Here is a 22,268-nt window from a genome sequence, read left to right as displayed (position 1 = left end):
GTGACAAAGTTCTGTTTTCGGTAGAGTAAGGTCCAAAGAGGATTCCAGCCAGTTATGTAAGGATGCGTTTGCCATTATAGGGTTCGCGCTAAAAGCTGGAACGGACCGACTAAGGTTCGTAGCCCATTCCACCAATGGCAACTTAGACCAGACGCAACTCAGTTTGTTTCTTCTTATAGCCGGAGGTGCCAGCTAGGGAGGGGACCATGAAAAGGAAAGGAGAGCATGATCTGACCAACGAACCACAGTGGACTCCCTCAGGCTGATGTTATGCAGGTTGGGGAAAAAAATGTCTAGCAGGTGACCTGCTCTGTGGGTAGGTCCAGTGATGATTTGTTTCAGTTGAAGCAAGTCTAAACTCGCCATGAGATTTTGAGAGGCAGGAGCGTTGGGTTCATCAAGATGGATGTTAAAATCGCCCAAAATAAAAAAATTGGGATTTGCGTGGTTTATAACAATATTAGGGAGATCACTGCAAAAGTTAGATTGTGCTCCTAGGGGGCGATATAAGAGAATCCCTGATAAGGTACATGTGAAAGAAAAGTTGATAGAAAACAAAATGCTCTCACAATCAGACATAGTGTAGCAGGTTGATCTACAACAGTAGGTATTTTTATAAATAATTGCAATTCCCCCGCCCTGACCTTTATCTAGATCTTGTCTCATGATGGCATAATTTGGGGGTAGAGCCCTGACAACATCGGGATCCGAGGAGGCATTCGTTCAGGTTTCCGTTGAGAAAAGAACATCGGGGCATCTTTCTTCTAGTAACATGCATAGTTCAGTTGCATGTTTGGGGGGGGGAGCGGCAATTAAGTAATGCTAGGGAATATACCATAGTAGTACCAATAGATGACATGGGGGGTTCAAAGGAAGAAAGGTCATATTTACAACGGGAGCAAGAACTTTGTCCCTTATCGAGTAATATGGTATTAGCACATATGGCGTTTCCCTTTCCCCGGAGAGCCAAAAGATGTTCCTTGTTGTACCTCCAAATCCCTGTAAGGGATTGTGCATGGATGCTGGCCCCTGGGCCCGTCCTGGCGCGGACGGGCGCAGACGGGCTCTCCTTTGGCGCGATAACGGCGCATCCGCTGTTCGCGTCTGCTGCGCGGATGCATGACCGTCTATTTTTATAGTGATGCAGGTCACGTCCCAACCACTAGCCCGCTACCCGTAATCCCTCGATACTCCGGCAGCCTCCGAGGCGTGTAAACACTCAATACCTACTCGGTTGAGTGAGGGTGGATGTGGGGGTAAGGATTATTAAAACAAAATAACAAATTGCCAAAATAATGTTAAGTTAAAAGTACAAGTACGCACAAAGCAACTCAACTCCCGGCTTCCGCCTCAGGAGTGACTAGGTCTTGCGCCCGTGCAAGGAAACCCCTTTTTTATAGTGATGCAGGTCGCGTCCCAACCACTAGCCCGCTACCCTTAATACCTCGAAGATGGCCGCTCGATACTCCGGCAGCCTCCGAGGTGTGTAAACACTCACTTCCTACTCGGTTGAGTGAGAGTGGATGTGGGGGTAAGGATTAATAAAACAAATAGCAAATTGCCAATCACATACCATTGCAGTGTCTTCACAGAATGCATGGTCCAAAATGTAGCTGTGTGCCTTACCCATCAAACACCAACCCAGTCATAGCTGTGGTCTGAAATGACAAGACACTGCCTCAAATGCAGCAGAATTTTTTCTGTTTGTTACGTCATGCCACACTATTTAATATGACACGTATGTCTCTTTATACGTGTCCTTTCAAACCGCTGACCCCTAGATAACAGCAATGATTTCTGCGGTTGCTAAGAGGCGCTTCTACAAGCCTTTGCCGAGTGTACAGGGGTTTAAAGCCTCACATTTGTATGCTACATGAAACCTGCTTGGCACATTCGAATAGAATAAATCCTGGCTACAGGCACAATATGGTGCGTCTGCCTGCGCTAAACATGTGCCACCACTACTCAGTGCCCATATGACACTGGGAGAGTGAATCTTTACAGCAGGTAGTGTCAGGCTACAGATAGGCAAGGGATGGGTGTCTCCAGGAAATAGGATGTCACAGAAAAGCCAACTCGCCGTCATCCCCTTTTCTATTGCTACGGGGCACCAGTTGCAGCCGGCATTACGGGCGGTGGGGGTTTGCAAATGGGATTGTCGCGCCGCGGAGGGGATGGGGAGGAGGTGGGAGGGATTTAAGGAAAATATAAACGCTGCAATGCCAGCACTGTGATTGGTGAGTCTATCACCCCACACGGGTCGTTTTCTCTATGTATGCTGCAGCATACATAGAGAACAGGGATAGTGGGCAAAGTTGCTCGAGGGCAGGGGGGAGTGGCTTGCCCACAGTTGTTTATAGTGCCTGTTTGGGCGGCCTCAGAACAGTGGGCAAGCCACTCCCCCCTGCCCTCGAGCAGGACCGCCCACCCCCAACCCCAAACTTCTGCTTTCTCGCCGTGCCAGAAGGCAGAAACAAATGGTAGGTATTACCATTTATGTTTCTGCCTTCTTGCATGGCGAGAAAGCAGGGGGGCAGCACCCAAACGCCCCTATAGAGGAGCCGCCACTGGTTGTTGCACTTACATGCTTGCTTCAATGCCGACCCCTGCCATCTCTTCCTAAATCATCCTCACCATCCTGGATGATGGATGCAATTTGAAGGACTGTGGTTTTTTAAAGCTTGGAGGGCCAATTATAATTATTGTTTAATTGTTTTCCGCTGTGCGCTGGAGTATTTTCAATAGAGTGAGATGGCTTTTCAAAAAGGCCTGAATGATCCCCCTTCAGAAACAACCATGTGGATGATTCTATGCATCTTAATAACAGACACAGAAGTGATGTGCTGTTTAGGGTTTTTAATATTTGCTACAGTTTTTTAAATATATATGGCCACAAGGGTGGGGGCTTTCAAGCACAATAGTGGTAGGTTATTAAAACGTAATGGTCACTCGTGCACTTTGCATGGCGCTAAATACCACGTGTAGGCAGCAACACTCATCAGTCTTAAGCTCGCTGAGGAGGTTAAATGCATGACAATTCATTTCAGTGCAGTTATGCGGACCACCACACTGAAATACATCAGTCTAACTTGGCAGGGCTGGGATTGTGGTTGTTGCCTGAGTTTGACTTCCATCCCCTCTTTACCAATATACCGATTTCTTACAGACAAACAGGCACCAGAGAGAAAGACCAAATGAAACTGAGATTGACTTATTATAAATATTTTAAGACACTGATAATAAACAGATACTTTTTATTACCTCTATTCTTCTGACCTGTATAGCAATTATTTAGCAGTCCCACTTAATAATAATTTTCCATACATGGAATATGGATACACAAGTTTCAGAACCAGGTTTTGGTGGTACTCTATCTAATGTAATTTTTTGATAGTAAGTCAGACACAGCCGTTGTGCAAAGTGATGGATCTCACAGTAGGTAGCAGCAGTGCTGACTCCAGTTAGAAGTATCTAAAACAAGAGCACAATGAAGCATAAGATCTTTGCACCTGGCTATCATCAGCCTTCCTGAAGATGTCAACAGGTAAAAACAAAAGGGCTGGTCCTGCTTAGTAACGTCCTCACCTTTGAACAATAGAAACATCTGACTTACCCTTCACTCCTAGCATCTAACAAATGTTGCTCAGGATGCTCAGGACCCTTTGCTAAAAAGGACCACACTGAATTTTTATAGATAATCTATTCTCATCCTCCCTACCTTCATTATCTGGGACTCCAACAGCCAGAAGACTGCAATCATTATAGTTCCACAAAAAATCAAAACTCTAAATCTCATAGTTTTAAAGCGTGACTTACCAGCCATAAGGGTATCAAGACACTGGGGGCCGTCATGTAGACCATGTAAGCTATTGCCCAGAGTCACATGGTACTGAGCTGAGCTGCCTCTGGGGATCGAACCCAAAGGCCTGCGCTTCGGAGTCAGATGCTCTGGCCGCTGCACCACATCCGTCTCACATTTCTGTCCAAACATTGTATTCCTTTATCAAACAGTCCATTTCAGCGCCTCTGTAAAGTCTAATGCAGACCAACAGCACTTATTCTGTACTGAACATTGTATTTCTGAAGGGAGAAGCAGGACTAGGAAGAGCTGTTTGATCTGCAGTGTTTATTGTTTTATCCACTTCCCTTTTCCCCGGGGTGCATTTGTGCATTGTAGTGTCTGCTTCACTCTATGTGGGGTTGCGCCCAGGGGAGTAGGGAGGCCTTTCTGCTTATCATAGTTCCTGCTGACGATCTTCCAAGGTTAGTGGCATCATCCTATCTTGAGCTACTGACATCCCGACAGATTGTCAAGCCCACGACTATTGTCAGACTGAGCGATGGATACTAAGGTGGTTTTAGCCTCGCTGTTGGAGAGCCTTTCCGCTCTGCTGCAGGAAGTACATACCTCACGTCAGGAAACCCAAGAGTTAAGAAATGAGATGGGAAACCTATGTAGAGAGGTAGCGGGCATCTCAAGAAATGGCAAAACCTACACTTCTAGAAAGGGCTCATATATTAAAGAATGGACTCTTACCCCACCTGTATCATCCCCAGGGGTTGGTTCACTGGGCACAGGTTTATTTTCCACACCTGCAGCAAATCCTCCTTCCCAAGGAACTACCCCCACAGTTCATGTTATACAGAGCCCTGGTTTTCCTTTGGCACATCCAGGACGTTTCTATGGGGATCTAAAGAAATTCGAAACCTTCCTTAATCAAAGCAGACTCCACTTCCTTTGTAAACCAGCAATATTTCAAGATGATGCAACAAAGACGTCCTTCATGATGTCATACATGGGGGCAACCCGGCTAGCTGGACTATTCCACTGATGGAGCGGAATGATACCGTACTCCACAACTTCAAGGATTTCTGTGTAGAGATGCAAAAGTTATTAGATAGAAAAACACATATGATGTCTCTGGACTGGAAACTGGTCACCCTTCATTAAGGGTCACAGGACTTACTGACCTACATCACTTCCTTCAACCGCCTCTTGGTGGAAACTGACTGGCCACACAACTCTCTTCTATCAAGGGCTATGTAGTGAACTGAAGGATGTCCTCTCTCAAGTCGCACAACTGCCTCAGACTTGTGAGGAATTGATTGAACTCACTGTTCAACTAGCCCATCGAGTACAAGAAAGAAAAGGGGACCGAAGCCGAGGAGAATCACGTTTCATCGTCCCCAGGCCTCAATCGACCCTCGATGATGCACACCAAGACGTCGGATGGGTCTGAGCCCATGCAAATTGGTGGAATCCCAGGTCCCCTTACCATAGAGGAGAGAGAAAAAAGGCAACAGCAGAAGCTCTGTCTATATTGTGGAAAAAGCAGGCATTTCATCAGAGAGTGCCGAGCCTGGGCTAGGGGTCCGGAAAGAGGAGTTGTTTCTAGAACGCAAGCAACAGCCCAACAGGGGGCGAAAAACTAAAGAGCTCAAGTACGGACGGAATCTCTGCCTTGGGTTCAGGATCAAATACGATCCCTTCAGTTCTAGCCAACACCATTCAGCCATCAGTGGCACACATGAATGTGAGTGTAACCTTATTGGTTACCTCAGCCAATGTGTCTGCTTTACTGGATTCTGGAGCCACCGGGAATGTCATCGATCAGCAGTAAGCTTAGAACATTGGAGTCGTGTATGAAAGAAAGAAAACTCCTGAAATCGTGAAAGCAGTAGACGGGATATCGCTGACTTCTGGACCTGTCAGATATCACACAGTTCTTCTATCTATGCGATTTGGTAAAGACCATTACAAAATCATACACTTTTACCTCATAGATGCTCCCTACGTTTGCCTTATCCTAGGGATGCCCTGGTTGACCTTGCATGACCCTGTTATTCGATGGATGGAACACACCGTCTCATTGACGTCCGCATTTTGTACGGAGCATTGTACCAGGCAGTACCTGAGCCAGGAAGACACAACCGAAAACCAGGCTGAGCTGATCACCACAGGATGTGAAGAAGTTGGGTACTGCTGCTCTACCTTACTACCTGATGTGTATGGTGACTATCAGGCGGTTTTTGACAAACAAAAAGCCACCCAGTTGCCACCCCATAGACCCTACGACTGTCGCATTGATCTCTTCCCAGGAGCCAACATCCCCTGTAGCCGGGTGTACGCCCTGACAGAACCAGAGGCAAACTACCTTAAGTCCTACCTGGAAGAGAACCTTGCTTCTGGTTTTATCAGACACTCAAATCCCCCAGCATCCTCTCCACTTTTTTTTATCTCGAAGAAGGACTGTGATGAGCTAAGGTCATGCATTGACTACAGAGCAGTCAACAAGGTCACTGTGAAAAACAGATTCTCTTTGCCCCTGATACCGGTGTTGCTTTACCAATTGAAAGGTGCACGAATCTACACCAAGCTATACCTGCGAGGTGCTTATCACCTGGTATGAGTCAAGACAGGTGACGAGTGGAAGACAGCCTTCAGAACCAAATTCGGGCTTTATGAGTACCAGGTGATGACTTTCCGGTTGTGTAACGCCCCTGCGGCGTTCCAATTCTTTATGGATGAAGTGTTATGAGGGCTGTTGGAAACCATTTGCATTGCCTCCATCAACGATATTCTTCTCTATTCAGCCAACCTTCAAGAACATATTCTTCACGTGAAAACAGTGTTGGACAGACTAAAAATACACTTGTTGTTCGCCAAATTGAAAAAATGCCTGTTCCATGTCAAGGAAGTTGCCTTTTTGGGATATGTCATCAATGCTCGAGGCTTCAAATGGTAATGGGTAAGGTGGCAGCAATAACACAATGGAAGGCACCCCATCATGTAAAATATGTACAGGGCTTTCTGGGGTGCGCTAACTACTACAGACGTTTTGTCAAAGATTTTTCCAAAATAATACACCCCATATCCAGTCTACTGTAGAAAAACACCCCTTTTGTTTGGAGCAGAGGCAGATCAGGCATTTGAAGCATTGAAGGAATGATTTACCCAGGCTCCCATCTTACATCACCCTGACCCCTGCTTGCCGTTTGTGGTAGAAACGGATGCCTCACAGTACACATTGGGAAGAGTGTTATCTCAACGGCACCCGGATACAGGACAACTGCACCCGGTTGCATTCTACTCCAAGAAGCTTACCCCTGTGAGGTGAATTATTCTACCTCCGATAAAGAGCTGCTGGCCATTAAACGAGCATGTGAGGAGTGAAGGCATTACCTCCTTGCAGCACATTACACCGTCGAAATATACACTGACCATCTGAACCTCCTGTTCCAGAAAACTGCTAGAGCCTTAACTCCACGCCAGCTATGATGGTCTCTGTTTTTCTCTGACTAAGATTTTGTTATTAAGTAAAGACCCGGACCGCAGAACGGTAAGGCAGATGCAATATCTCGATGGGAGGAACCCACAGAACATCTCATGGATGAAACAGTGGAACCTCCTGCCATCCTCCCTGCTTCTACCTTCCCGGAAAAGACCCTTGCCTTCTTCATCTCTCAGGACTTCCTCGAGGACGTTAAAGTATCTCTAGCTAACGTGGATTGCCATACATGGATACAAGAAAACCCTGAACATCGGAGTACCTTCTATACCATTACCATACTCTGTATGTGCCACAAGCAGCTCTTCAGCTACAAGTGCTGGTTTGGGCTCATGACTCTAAGCTAGGAGGACACTTAGGGGAATACAAAGCCATTGCCAATGTAGAGAGATCCTTTTGGAGGCCAACGCAGCGAAAGGACACTAAAGAATATCTAAAGAACTGCGCCATTTGTGCCTAGGGAAAAACCAGTCATTCTAAAAGAGTGGGCTTACTGCAACCTATACCAATACCTCCTTTTTTGTGGCACACGGTATCCATGGATTTTATTGTTGAAATGCCCCCCTGTGAAGGATATACCACCATCCTGGTAACCATTGACCATTTGACTAAAATGGGGCATTTCATTCCGCTAAAATGACTACCTACCTCTTCCAAACTAGCAGTGGTTTTCCTACAGCATGTAGTGAGAGCTCATGGAATCCCAAGAATCCTTATCACAGACCGAGGAACACAGTTCACTTCATGTTTTTGGAGAGCGCTTTGCACTACTATGCACATCGAGGCCCGTTTGTCCACCAGTTATCATCCCTAGACCGATGGGAAAACAGAGAGGCTCAATCAAACCTTGGAGCAATACCTACGATGTTTCCCTCTTCAAAACACCTTGGACTGGTATCCCCTAATCTGGATGGCAGAATTCGCATACAACAACGCTGAACACTCCACGTTGGGATGTTCACCCTTCTTTTGTCTCTATGGGTTTCATCAAAACATGCTCCTATTCGAGTGGCCCTTTGTGTCCAAACACCCCACCATACAGGAACACCATGCCCATTTAAAAGCAGAGCTTATCGATGCTAAAAACCAATTAGCCATATCCCAAACAGCACAAAAGCGTTTTCCAGACACAAAGAGGGCTTTGGAACCCATATATCAAGTGGGAGATAAGGTATGGTTGTCCTCGAAAAATTTGCATCTAAAAGGGGTGGGCAAATTGGCTCCCAAATACATTGTGTCTTATGGAATTGAGGAGATTATCAACCATGTGGCAGTATGTTTATATCTAACTCTCTCTTGGCACATACACCCTGTGTTCCACATATCACTGCTCCAACCTTGTCCCATAAATATGAGATTACCCTCTAGACCCATTCCCCTTGAAATAGACGGGCAGGAAGAGTAAAGTCAAAGAAATACTAGACTCCTGATTAATCAGAGGTCGAGTGCAGTACCTAGTGGACTGGAAGGGGTATGGGGTGGAGGACAGAACCTGGGAACCCTCCGGCAACCTGCATTGCCCTCTTTTGAGGGAACGCTTTCATGCTAAGTATCCCGGTAAGCCAGGTCAACCGCTGAGACGGCGGTCCTTAAGAGGGGGTTCTGTAGCGATCACGGGCAATGTACAAGGGCGAAGAATACTGGACACGCTTCCCCCTTCCATATCTACCAAAAGAATGCATGGGTATAAAAGCGCATTACATATCCGACCACTGGGGGGCACATGGAACACAAGGTGCTGCAACTCCCAAAAGCCTTGTGCTCGGCACACCGGAAGCAGACTCCGACGTTACTGCCCAAACAGAGGCTACAAAGCACCTCCTCTACAGAGGCTCGGGGCTTGACAAACTTCCTATACGTGTCCGGAGCTCCAGCAAGCGGAAGGTATTCCCCGCGGATTGCTGAAGTCTCCGAGTTCTGATTCCTGTTTGCCATCGCCAAATGATTTTCTGTGACGGAGCTCGGCATAGCAGAAGGTGATCCCTGCTGGATTTGCCGAGTATCCGTGTTCTTATTCCAGGCTGCAACCGTCGAGCGGACGGATCCTTTTTCCTTTCCCTATCCTTGCATCGCGAGAGTCCCAAGTGCAGTTACCAGTGAGCTACTGGGAAGGACGTGTTCTCTTTCCCGCATTACCAAGGCGTCTTGCAACGCGCAAAAATTTCGGGGATTTAGGTGTGCCGAAGGAGAAGTCAGCGCAGGAGTGCTTTTCTTGGAAACTTCTTTTTGGTGTTCTTGTTTTAACCCTTGATGATTTTGGTTCTTCATTTAAACGTATATGCTGTGAATAAACAGCATATTTGGTTTATGTTTATTGCTGATTCCTTTGACAATTCTCAATCCATGTAACTTCATTTAACCCCGTATAGAGTCGGTTTGGGGTTTCAGGATTTCCTTTCCACAGAGTGCCTTTTGCCTCTATTAAGGGGACTGCAGTGTTTCGTTTATAAGTGGAGAGAGTTACCCAATAACAGCCTGGTATGATTGGTTCCTTTTATGTCTTTTCCTAATCCCTGGCTTCTTATCTCATTTATATATCTAGTTACCTCAAAAGAACTCCTACGCTTCTGTAATGAACGTTGTATTTCTGAAGAGAGATGCGGGACTAGGAAGAGCCATTTGGTCTGCAGGGTTTATTGTATTATCCACTTCCCTTATCCCCGGGGTGCATTTGTGCATAGTAGTGTCTGCTTCACTCTATGTGGGGTTGCACCCAGGGGAATAGGGAGGCCTTTCTGCTTGTCATCGTTCCTGCTGACGATCTTCTGAGGTTAGTGGCATCACCTTATCTTGAGCTACTGATATCCTGACATCCTGTTATATCGACCACCAGTTGACACCCCTAATAAAGGTAACTATCGATAGGCTCTGAAGGTTTATCATAGGCACATTAGGGTCACACATTGCATGATCTATGTTGATAAAATTGAGGGGGCTCACAATTGTTCTTGTGAACTTTTCTCAATTGCAAAGGCAATGTTGTCCCTCAATCAGGCACACTGAAGCTCCCTGTTGGGTGTGGGAGTCTAGGAGGAATACAGAAAGCCCAACTGTCAGCTACACTCAGTCATGTGACCCAGCGAGAGGCTAAAGACACTAAATGGCTAATCCAGGAAAATGGCAACATTCTAAAAGTGGCCTGCTCCTCCACTATGGCAGAGGAGCATCATCCCACTGCTTTTAAGCAGTGCGAAGAAGAAGCATAATATGATAATAACTTTAAGGTATTATCATTTATGCTTTCTGCAGCTTTGTGGGTGGGCAGGTGGGTGGGGCTGCTCTGCTCTCTGAGTAGGGCAGGGGAGAGGAGTGGTTTGTCCACTCCTAAGTGGACAGTGATGGTTTGGTCAGCACTCTCGGGCCACCCAAACTAATCATGCACACTTTTCCTGTTCTCTATGCAGGCTGCGTTACAGCCCGCATGGAAACAAGCCCAGGGTCCCCTTCCATGGTTGAGCGTCCAACCAGGACGTTCAAAGCCAATCACAACGCTGACTTACATATATTGAAAAGGAAAGTTTGAGCTTGGCAAAAGGTTTATTCTGCCAGGTAGAAATGGCACTTTAAAAACTGCAGATACAGGCTGAAATGGCAGACCTGAGACATTTTTAAAAGTGCTACTTAAGTGGATTCCACAACTAGTGGTGCAGGCTCACTAGTAGCATTTCATTTACATGCCCTGGGTACATATAGTACCACTTTACTAGAGACTTATAAGTAAATCAAATATGCCGATTGGGGATAAGGCAATGTTACCGTGTTTTAAAGAGTGAGTGCATGCACTTTAACACTGGTCAGCAGTGGTAAATTTTGCAGAGTTTTGAGACCAGCGAAAACGTGATCAGCAAAATGGAGTAGGTAGGTAAAACGTTTTAGGGAAGGCCACACTAAGGCTGACAGGTCTAACAGAGGTGACTCATTGCAGTTGTGGCCACGGGAGGCTCCCCCTCTAGACATGGTGTAGGGCAGCAAGACCTAGGAGAGGGTGCCCCTCCTCTGGGCCCGGTTGAAAGGAGACACATTCTGCAGGTTTGTCCTGTCCTGCTTCCTATAAAGAGGTACCAGGGTATGCCCTTCTTCCCACCCTTTAGTGGCCCCGCAGTTTTCCCTTTCAGAAAATAAGCAACCCTTACTCCTTCAGTCCATTGTGAGCTGTAAAAGAGGTGCTTGTAGGTGGAAGCCCATGAGGGGTCTGCATAAAGCAGCTTCATGTGTGGCGGGAGTAGTTGGGTGTTAATCTATTGAGATGCAAACAGCCTTTAGATGGGCCTCGTACATCCTAGAGCCGTGCCTGCCTCTGGCACTCACTCCCAAACGCCTGCCCTCCCAACCCTCCCTCCATGGCACTCACCCCTTTTCCCCTATTACCTTCGACCCTATGTTTGACTACAATTCACACAGTTGTGTTTATCTTTGTCCTTTCTTTGGCTCTTTGCTTGACCTGTTCCCACTATGTCAACAAGAGCTTCCCGCTGTTTGTGAACACAAATCACATTTTACTCTCCTAAAGCCACATTTATTAGCTTTGTTGGTGTTTGAACCAGATTGAAGGGTTGGAAACTTCACAAGATTATGGTGTCCTTTGAACCAAAAACAAGAAGCACGGGACTCTGGGTAAAACTGTGCAAATATGTTTAACCTGAAGTTGGCTGAAATGTAACAATACAAATAGATCTGCGGAAAGTGTTTGCACAATACTTAATCAAGAAGAGAGGTGCAGAATAAAATAGTGCGTCATTGCAACAACAGAGTACCACCGCAGCAAAAGGTCAATTTTACTTCAGCCAGCAATTTTAAACGTTTTAAATCAGGCAGGCATTGTGAAGCCCGTCTGGTAAGGCTGTCAATGATCTGAACTCCAAGTCCGTCACGAGTACCACATTCCATCTTTATTGTCCGCAGAAAGAGGAGGAGATTCGATTTTGGACATATCACTCAAGGCCTCTTAGGAGTGTGCTAATTGCTCACAGACAGGCCTCCGATACCTTATCTCAGCATGATGGAATTTTCCCAAACGCTGTGAGTCCGGAAACAGCCACTCCTGGGAATCAGAGAGCCCGGTGCTACCCAAGCAACACCCGCTTAGCTTAAACCTCGGTCACTTCAGGGCTCAAAGAACTGAACCGGACCACAAGGATCGTTTTTTATGCACTACGTCATCAATGTTTGCTTATCGTGTTTAATGCACACACATATTTATATATATGGATATGTCGGGGTTCGATGCCTATGGCTAGGCTAAGATAGATCCTTTCTTCTAAGGTCGCCCAGAGCTGCGCTGCAGAGACATGCACCCACTTGCTGCTTAAAAGATGGCAGATGCGTGCTTTAAACTGCACGAGTAAGTGAAAAGTCCCCCCATAGCACACTACGTTAGACTTCGGAGAACTAGTGCACGTGCCTTCCGCATTCTGACCGGCACAGGCAGCAGGGTCGAAGCTGGGTGCTAACAGATCCATCCTCGAGGTTCATCAGGGCAAATGAAATGCTACAAAGTATACCTAAAACCTCTTCTCTTTTCGATCATTCGTAATCTCTTGTGCAAGTGTTGCCTTACTCGTCGTGCAACACGCAAAACATTGTGAGAATGCAGTCACGATTTTTAAAAACAACTTTTATATATTATTTAAATTATAGATCCTGAAGTTAAAGAGTCAACATAACAAAAAGGAGGACCAAAACGATGTCACCTTTCGTTAAGTTTTAACACGTCTTTATACAACAATATAAACTACTTGCATATTTGGATGTATTGAGCGTTATTCTAAACTCACATCACCCTCTTGGAATAAATCTTATCTGCTCGACCTTGGTGCCCCCCTGAGGGTGAACGTCCAAATGTAGGAGGTGCTTGGCTTTCAGTCAGGGGAGCTGACGTTGCTGAGGCAAGCACCTCACAAATTCTCATAGTTTTTTAGGTTTCCCCTGGTGAACAGCTGCGCAAGCAGCGTTTCGCGCAGGCGAAAACTTTTGTTTACCAGTATGGACAAAAGTCCCGCCTCTCTGTTCCATTGGCTAGCTCCATAAATGGAGGCTAGCCATTGGAAGAGAGAGGCGTCCGTCATTCTGCGAGGCGACTCGTGGGCGTTCCTGAGATTTTTTCTCATCCAGCCCCTTTTATCACGTCAGTGCGGTGGTGGGGGGGGTTTATTTCTTTGTTCGTCCAGGTTTTTTTGGTCATTCCGCGGCCGACCGCCGCCGGAGGAAGTCCAGGTCCAGGTGAGTGCTGGCCGTTCCCGCCGCCCCCCCTCCCGCTGTCCGTGTGCCCGTTCCCGCACCCCCCTCCCGCTGTCCGTGCTTTTCCCGCCCCCCCTCCCGCTGTCCGTGCCTTTAACTGTCCGTGCCTTTCCCGCCCCCCGCAGCGCCCGGCGAAAAAGCAAGCTCCGATCCCGCCACCGCGTCGAAAGAAGCAGTCCATGCTCATCGAGTGGGACACGGGTGCGAGAATCGCTTCGGAGCCTCTCTCTTGCCCCAACGCCGTGCTTCCGCTGCAGACTGCGAGGCGAGACCCTGCAGGAGCCCCCCCAGATATGGCCGGGAGTCCGCAAACGGTGGTGGGCAGCCTGCAGCCGGAAGCGCCTATCAACATACAGCGGCTCAGCGACTTGTTAAATTAACTTTCGGACTCTCGGGGTTGTGATCACAGACCATCAGCTGCCGGCACCCACTCTTTCTGATGGGACCGGCCGGCTCACGCCGCCGATTCTGCTGTTTTTTTTACCTCACTCAGGAGTAAAGAAGGTCACTCCCAGCTCTTCATAAAACTCCAAAATAAATACATTGTCACTCCAGTAATTTCCTTTGCACAAGAAAATAAGTTTACATGCCACTTAGGCATAGTTCATAGAGCCCTCACCATTCTGGCCCCAGCTTTGTGTTGTAAAGTTGGCCCCATCGATTACCCTAAATTCATGAATCAAAAATTCCGGCAGGTATATTTTTTCCAGCAGGATATTGCTTTCGGGTTCAAGTCGCAATATCCTGATATTTCCTTCCATATCTTATGAGAGGTGAATGCAATCCAATAAAGTGTAGGGAGCCGCCAAAGCCTGTCTCTCCCACTGTAGCGCTGGAAGGTTGTGTTGCCACCTCGCCTCCTATATAGGCCCATTATATTTCATAGCGCCAAGACGCCCTTGTCAGTTGCACAATGCAAATTCCAAACAGTATTAAGTAAGAGTGGGCGAAATGTAACCCCCTCCCCCTACAGACTTCTTCAAATGTTGTCATACTTCACACTTTGAATGTTGTGAAGTTTTGAAAACGTGTCAAAATATTAACTGCGGTCGAAAACTCATGAAACAAAGATTTGCAGAATTAACTTAAACAATTTTAGCAAAAAATCCTCACCAAAAGCTATTTTTAGTTTATATTTGCTTCATTAAAACCTACCTTTTCCTGATTTTTATCGTTATTTTTTTTCAATCTTTTAGGCATTTGCAAAGGTTCGGAAAAAACATGAAAGAAACACTTTACAGATTTGAACAGCTTTTGAAGGAAGGTGGTCCAATGAGAGGGCAATAGTTGAGAGAACACGGTGACGACGCTGGAGACCATGTTGTGTTCTGTGTGTGGAGGGTAGGCAGAAAAGGGGCAGACTTGGTGAGACTTTTGATCCCTGGCTAACGTTACTATATGACCCCATATCACAAGCCCTTTATTTTCCAGTCCTGGAGTTTTCTTTTAGAAATGATTGTTTTGGAGTGTTTTAATTACTGTAGATCATTTGATGTTAAACGAGGACTACAACTCCCAGAATGTGTCTTATTGTAACATGGGAGGCCCGCTGAAGCACAGAGCCACTCGTGAGATTGCATCGTTGTGTAACTTTGTGCCTCCAAACTCAGTGTTTGCAGTTGCTATGATCGGGGACGTCACGTGGGAACCCTGACTTTGATTGACTTGCATAAGAGTGCACAAACCTGCTTGGGCGCCGGGACTCGGCGGAAGGAGAGGCAGAGACGGCAGCTTCACTTCCCTCTCGGTGTAAGGCAGCTCTTGTGCCCCACGCCCGCTCCGCCTGGAGACACCGAAGCAGTTAAAAGCCAGAGGGCCGTGTCGCAGGAAGTGCAGTAAATGAGAAGCGGCGTGTGTCGGGATCACATGACGTGTCTGTGGCTCCCGCTGACTGTACCTTCTGTCTGAAACTCCTCGGAGGCTGGCATCGGGACACCACGCCTGCGGAGCCGGGGCTGTAGTGCGACTCAGCAGCAGCTGAACTGCCGTAAGTACATCTCGCAATGCAAAGGTTTAGGATTCTCTACAGATTGTTCGGGGGGGGAGGGATGGGCTCTGTCTCTGATCGCAGTGTGGAAAAGTGAAAACCTAGATTGGCTGTTGCTTCCACTACTGTTTGTGGGCATGAAATGTACTTTGAACGTTTTGGGAATCAGTACAAAAAAAGGCTTTCTTTTAAACCTTGCTGTTCTAAAAAAAGAAAATATTCAAAGTGTAAAAGTCGGGGCTTCGGGACGGGAGTCCGCACAGGGAAAGACAGATGCCACATGACTAGATCGGTTTATCTGTGACTTTGCACCCAGTCCTGGCGCTGCGTTGACACCGAGGGGACGCGGGACCTGTTGAGCGGTAGGTTTATCCAGGAGTTAGGAGTTGGATACAGAATCGTACACAGAACCGCAAATCTCCCTATACATTTCAAGAGGGGGAGGGGGCTGTCGCGACTTGAACACAAAACCGGGTAAAGAAGCACGGACCGTGTATGGAACCGAGAACCTCGTACAGAATTGGGGCGAAACTGCAGCAGAACTATTGAACTGTTCAATGAACCGGGTAGAGAAACACGATGTATATGCAGGTTTAAACACAAAACTCGTAAACGGTGGACCGGGACCATGGACCGCCTACTGAATCACAGAGCGAGACCCTGGCACAGAACTCTTGAATGAGAGGAAAAAGTAGACCAGCTGGAGGGGATGATGCAATCAGACCGAGGGATTGAGGAGCCTTGAGAACCAAGGGGTCATTCCCAGAACTGTGGGGTCTCGCGGAAGGCACGGTATTGCAAGTTTGGGCGCAGGTATTGGGTGTTGCTGTTCCTGCTGTTGCCCCCCGTGTGCCCTTAGAGTCCAACCCTCTTAGGACCACACTGGACCCCTTCTGTAGATTCGTGTCCCTTATGGCGAGGCTTTCTTTCCTGTTTCCGTGTCTCTCTGGGATGAGAGATGTCATTGAGCGCCCTTCTCCCTTAGTGTCATTGTCCATATGTCAACGGTATGAATAATTCTTTTAATTCCATTCCCTCTAATCTGTTGAGTGATGCGCATTTTACTGCAATGTCTTTCACTACCTTTACCGTGATTTGTCTCAGTGTTTACCTTCAGGGTATATTAGCAGCATGTCTCCACCACTAAGGAAAGTCACGAGGACTATGACATCTCACCACAGATACTCTATAGTGTCCATTTCCTTAGCCAATTTTATGTGTCATATCAGTTTCCTTATATATCGTGCTGTACACACCCTGTGAGTGATTATGATTAAATGTCCTACAATCTTCTCTGGTTTTGCAACAGGTGCTGAAGATCTGCCAGTGCTCGTTGCCGGGACTTTATTTTATGTGCTTAAAGTTTCTTCTTCCTTGAAGCAAGCCTTGCGCGGCACTGGGACACTTCACATTTCTTTCACAAGAATAAATGTGCTTGAGTTGTGTAGACAATGATGATGATGATAATTTCCACCACAATCACAGGGCTTCCTTGATTGTAGGTGTTCACAAGGTGGACCGAGAGTGAAATTAGGAGTGGGCGGGGATTGTGTGTTGGTCAGGTGTGTCTTGAAGAAATGAGAGATAGGAGACGGGTGGTGGACCAGTAGCTAGCGCATTCCCCATGAAAGACCTTTCCACGGTCTGCCAAGGCCAGCCTTGTGGCTTGGGACATTTTAAGGCAAAGGTTGCTTTTGTTCTCCTCTCAGTCACTATGTCCTCTTTGACAGGCAGAGCCTTTCTGCCAGGCACATGGGTTGCGATGGTGACTAGATTTTTTGCATTAAGAGAAGTAAAGGTGCCCACAAGGGATTCATATGAAAGATCTACTTTTGAATAATTTTATCTTTCATAAAAAGTGACCGCTTTCAACCTCGTTTGGATCCTGCTCGGTTTGTGAGACAGACGCCACCGAGTTGTAGAACAAGGAATTCATTTCCTTTGGTACACATGAGGCCAATTTCTGTAAAAGATTTGCCCTAATCTGCCTTCTGAAGAAATCCACTGGGAGAGTATAATTTCTCACTCGATCCTTTAACAAAGGGGTCAATAAATTACTCAAGATTAACATTTGTCCTGAAGATCACTGATCTGACAGAACAGAGACTGAAACCTCGACGCCTATCCTATTCTTCGTTTGTAGTTCTTGTTCATTAGTCCTGTCTTGAGTTCTGAACCCTGAGTTTAGAACAGACTCATCCCATTGAAGATGTACAGCTATACACTGACAATCAGGATGCCATTGTATGTTTAACTTAGGTTGTCTGTTGTCATGGTATGTTTTATTTGTACTGTTTTTTTCTGGACCCTTACTTTTATATCTTTTTGAAATATAAACTTAATTATCATTTTTGATACACCGGAGTGTAATTAGTTTATTGTTTAAGTATGTTCGAGTTGTTTTGAGTTATTTTCACAAGTGTCATTAGAGGTCTCTTTTTATGCAAGATAAAATGATTCAAAAGTATATCTTTCAAGTGAATCCCTTGTAGGCACCTTTACCTCTCTTACTTTATTATCAAAGCCCACAAGGGTTTTTTTTTGGGTTGCCCGTTTTTCTGTTTGATTTCTTTACATAGCAATGCCATTTTAAAAATGAATTGTGGATTGGGATGGAGCCAGTGTTGGATAAAGAAAGGCTGATGTGATCAAAGTATTTTTTCTGCTGTGTATTATTTGTTTGATTGAAAAATGCGCTTAGTATCCTTCGCCCTTTCAGGGTTCATAGATCTGATTGTCTGTCTGCGTCTTAGCCATATGATGACAACGTTGAAAGCAATGCTGCAGATCAGAGGAATCAATGGCCTGCAAACCCTCCTATCGTGAAACCCGTCCACATATTTTTATGGTAGAAGTGAGGGTGACATCCTCCCCTAGCATGGCTCCAGGTTCCTGTGTTTGCTAAACAAACGCTCCTCAATCTTGCCCGTGCCACCGCTAATGGTGACTATGGAAGTTAATGGAAATTCTGTATGGAGGATTCAGCACAGACTCCATAAGAGGGTGTGAATTCCAAACCCTTGCAACTGCTACTGTGAAAGCCTGGTTAGCAAATGTATCCCGTTTTACATTGGGAACACAGAGGAGAGCAAGGTGTGCAGACTAATGGCTACAAAGTGAAGACGATAATCTTACAAAATTCGACCAAAAGTCTGTTCACCTCGTTTAGACCCCAAAACACAAACTTATGAACACATAAGAAAAGGAACGCCACAGTCTGTAAGTACTAAGAAAATAATTGGCCTCCGAAGCCACTTTGAAGATGGCGGTGAAAGGGAAAAGTGGACAGTTAATTTCCTGGACGACTTGCCGTAGAAATCAAGAAAGAGAAAAGATAACAAAAGTTATGAGATGGGCACTATTATATATAAACAAATGGACTCGAGAACGGAGTTTAGTATGTTGGGGACCTAAATAGCTTTAAAGAGGAACTTTCCCACTTCTTCTTTTTGTTCTGATCTTTTTGGAATTTTAGAGCACGGAAAATACTCGTTAATAATTTTGTCATGCAGGTATTTCTATTGCTAGTTTTGTAAATATTATTTCTTAGAATATATAGAACAAACTAAATTCACAATTGGGAATCGTATATCAGTTATTATTTAGCTTTGTGAATACTGGTAAATTACAATTGTATGGATTTTTTGCTGACAAATGTAGCAAAACATTTTAACCTTCTAATGACATGCCCTGAAACAGAAGGGCTTCACTGTGTGTGCCGGCCCTCCAAATTTAGGTCACATCTTAGCTGCTTCTTTGTGCTTCTCACAACAACCTATTGTTCCAGAGAAAATTAAATATTGCCTTCATTAGGAGCGACCTCTTAGTTCCAGTGGGGCTAGTAATGTGAGTTTCTTGCTTCACTGGAATTAGGAGATCTGCTGTAACCGGGGATCTGTTTCAATTGAAGGTTCATCTGCTGCATGGAGGGTTCATCTGCTGCACGGTGGTTGAAAATGAGGAGTGTGGAACTAGAATACCCAGTTCTTCTAATGATTCCTTATTTATAAGAGAACCCTCATGGTTCTTCTGTGTAACAACCAGAAATTGTACCCCCCAGCGTTATCTCTTATCCCCGGTATATGGAATTCCTGGCTACTGAGTTACCGGCTCAAGCTGGGTACAGCTACGTTGGGCCCAGCCTCATGTGTTCTCTGCTAAGGTACATTTTTATAGCAAACAGCATATAAATATGTAAAGTGGCGTAATTTAGAGAATTTTGTGTAACAAGGGTAGCATGAAATTCTCGAAATTAAGGCAGTGTAATTTAAATTCCGTCCTGGCCTATTGGACTGTTTGTGAACATCAGAGAGGTACCACCCATATCAGGGAGACAAATACAAGAGATGTGCTCTTTTTGTTAGGTCTCGCCCAGATGTAGATTAACGTTTCTGTAGTCTCATGTAATCAAAAAAATACTGTAGAAATACATACTGGTGTATGTGTGTATATATACATACAGGGATTTTGGATTAGCCCTATTCTACTCCCAGTCACTGCTTTTCCTTTCATTGCTGCTTTCCTTTTCCCCCACCTTCTCCTCCCTCTGCTTGCTCCCTTGCACCTCCTGGTGCTCTCCCTATCCGCAAATCACCCCCTCACGGCTTTAAACCCTCATTGAAGTCTGTACCATTCTAGTGAGTAGTAGTTGTCTGCCTTTTAATATCCTGTTAGTGTATAGCTGACATGCTGATTGGAGCATGTGTGCACGTCCACTATTACTTGGCACATGTGTAGTCTCTGTTTATTTTCCACGTGTGTGGGTACTAGATGTGTGTACGTGTTTACTCCATATGTGATCATTCGTCAATTGAGTTTATAACTGGAAAATGAGACCTCAAGTTAATCTGGTATACTTTATCACAGGGCATGTCAGAGCTTCTAAAGTTCCTGTGTCTTCTGCTGTAATTGCATTGCCATTTTTTTCTTGTGCAAAAGGATTGAACTGTTTCACCTTGTTGCTTTTCATTTCATATTGTGGGGACTATATTTCTTTAAATTTCTCCAGCCGGAACACTTCCTTACTTTTTCCGCATTCACTGGTGAAGTGTTGCCATGTGCCATTGTTTCTTAACCTAAATTCTGTCCAAAGGAGCCAGGAGTGACTAGGGAGTGCTAGGGAGTGCAGGGTGACTAGGGAGTGCTAGGGAGTGCAGAGTGACTGCAGAATGCTAGGGAGTGCAGAGTGACTGCAGAATGCTAGGGAGTGCAGAGTGACTAGGGAGTGCTAGGGAGTGCAGAGTGACTAGGGAGTGCAGAGTGACTGCAGAGTGACTGTAGAGATTAAGCTAATGGCAGCAATGTAAATGACAATGCCATTTATTTATCTGTTTTCAAAACCAACACATAAATACAAATTTTGTCATTTATAATGCCAATAGCTCTAACTTTTCCAAAGGTGAAACCATTGCATTGTAAATGCTTGTTATATACTTCACACGATTCAGTGGCCTTTCTCTGAAGTGGTAAACCATTTCCACTGTCACGAAGGGCCACAGGGGACGGTATTCCTCTGAGTCATGGCAGCTTGGTACATTTAAAGGGCATAATTACAATTCACCTCTTGTTTTATTTACACTAACACCCCTGGCACTCTAAAACAATGTAACTAATAAGACTTCATGCCGAAATCTTTCCAGATCACAACAACCATTATGCAGGACCATTTAATGGTGACTTTGACATTCAGTGAGTGCTACACATAGAAAAGATGCGCATCTGCCTCATATCTTGAGATCTAGGAAGGATATGACGTCAGCAGCGGCGTGGCACGTGTGCACAGACGACAATGCAAGCAAGGATTATGGCATCCTCATTCCCTGGTTTGGCGGTAAAAAAACAACATAAACAGGGTTCGATTGGGCTCCTCATACCCCTAGTCCCTGGTGCCGTTAGTAGAGACTGGTTTTTCTGTACCCAATGACCTACAATCCCAGTAACACTGATCAGATTTTAGGAGAGTTTTGCACAGTTGAGTTACATGTCTCGAAGAACACGTTTGCAGACGAGTTACTTTTCAAATGTACAAGCTGATTATTTTTTATTTGGGTTTGTATTCTTTAACTTTTCCAACGCTGAATTTCCATAGAGTGAAGTAGAGACCGAAGATCTGCGATAAAAAAAATCGAATTGAATAGCTTCCTATATTTATCATAGTGTATATCCCACGACTGGACTCTAAAATACACTGGCTTCATATGCTGCGTCTATTGACTATTCGTCACCTTCTCAGGTTTCCTCTAACTATGTATGGATTAGTAGAAGGGTTATTTAGTTTAACTTCCTCAACATTTTGCAATTAATTGGCTCAACAAGTCATCTGGTTGAAATGTTAATCCACATACTATATATGTCTAGATATATGTATTCTCACATTTATTGGTCTTTTTCTCACTAGGAAAATAAAGCAGACAATTGTTTAAAATGTGTTTTAAACCCTGTGTAAAAACAATCCGCATCATAAAATCAACTAATTTCATTTTGTAGTGTAATATTACTTGTAGTCGTAATTTTTGGCCTCATGTAAATAGCCCAACTTTTTGTGCATCTACACATACACGCAGGGTCACTGGAATTATGAGACAGTGCAGGACCAGATTATGTGGTAGGGTTATATTGAGTACAGATTATGTGGTACCTCGATGACAAATCTTTAGATTAAAACATAGTTTTGCAGAACAGAATAGTAAATTTCAATTTCTCACTCGGAGTTATTTTTGGATTCAAGACAAAAGTCCCTAAATAGAATCAACATA

General features: G+C 45.2%; 1 protein-coding gene across 4 annotated transcripts in view; it reads right to left on the bottom strand.

Annotated features, from left to right (window-relative positions):
* The window catches only part of ABCC9 (ATP binding cassette subfamily C member 9), a 915,119-nt gene that overhangs the window by 128,447 nt on the left and 764,404 nt on the right, over positions 1 to 22,268 (bottom strand). The window lies entirely within an intron of this gene.

Source organism: Lissotriton vulgaris, chromosome 1_1 (assembly GCF_964263255.1).
Source record: "Lissotriton vulgaris chromosome 1_1, aLisVul1.2, whole genome shotgun sequence".
Classification (NCBI taxonomy): Eukaryota; Metazoa; Chordata; class Amphibia; order Caudata; family Salamandridae; genus Lissotriton; species Lissotriton vulgaris.
The sequence above is the reverse complement of the archived record's forward strand: the minus strand, read 5'-3'. Positions and strand labels throughout refer to the sequence as shown.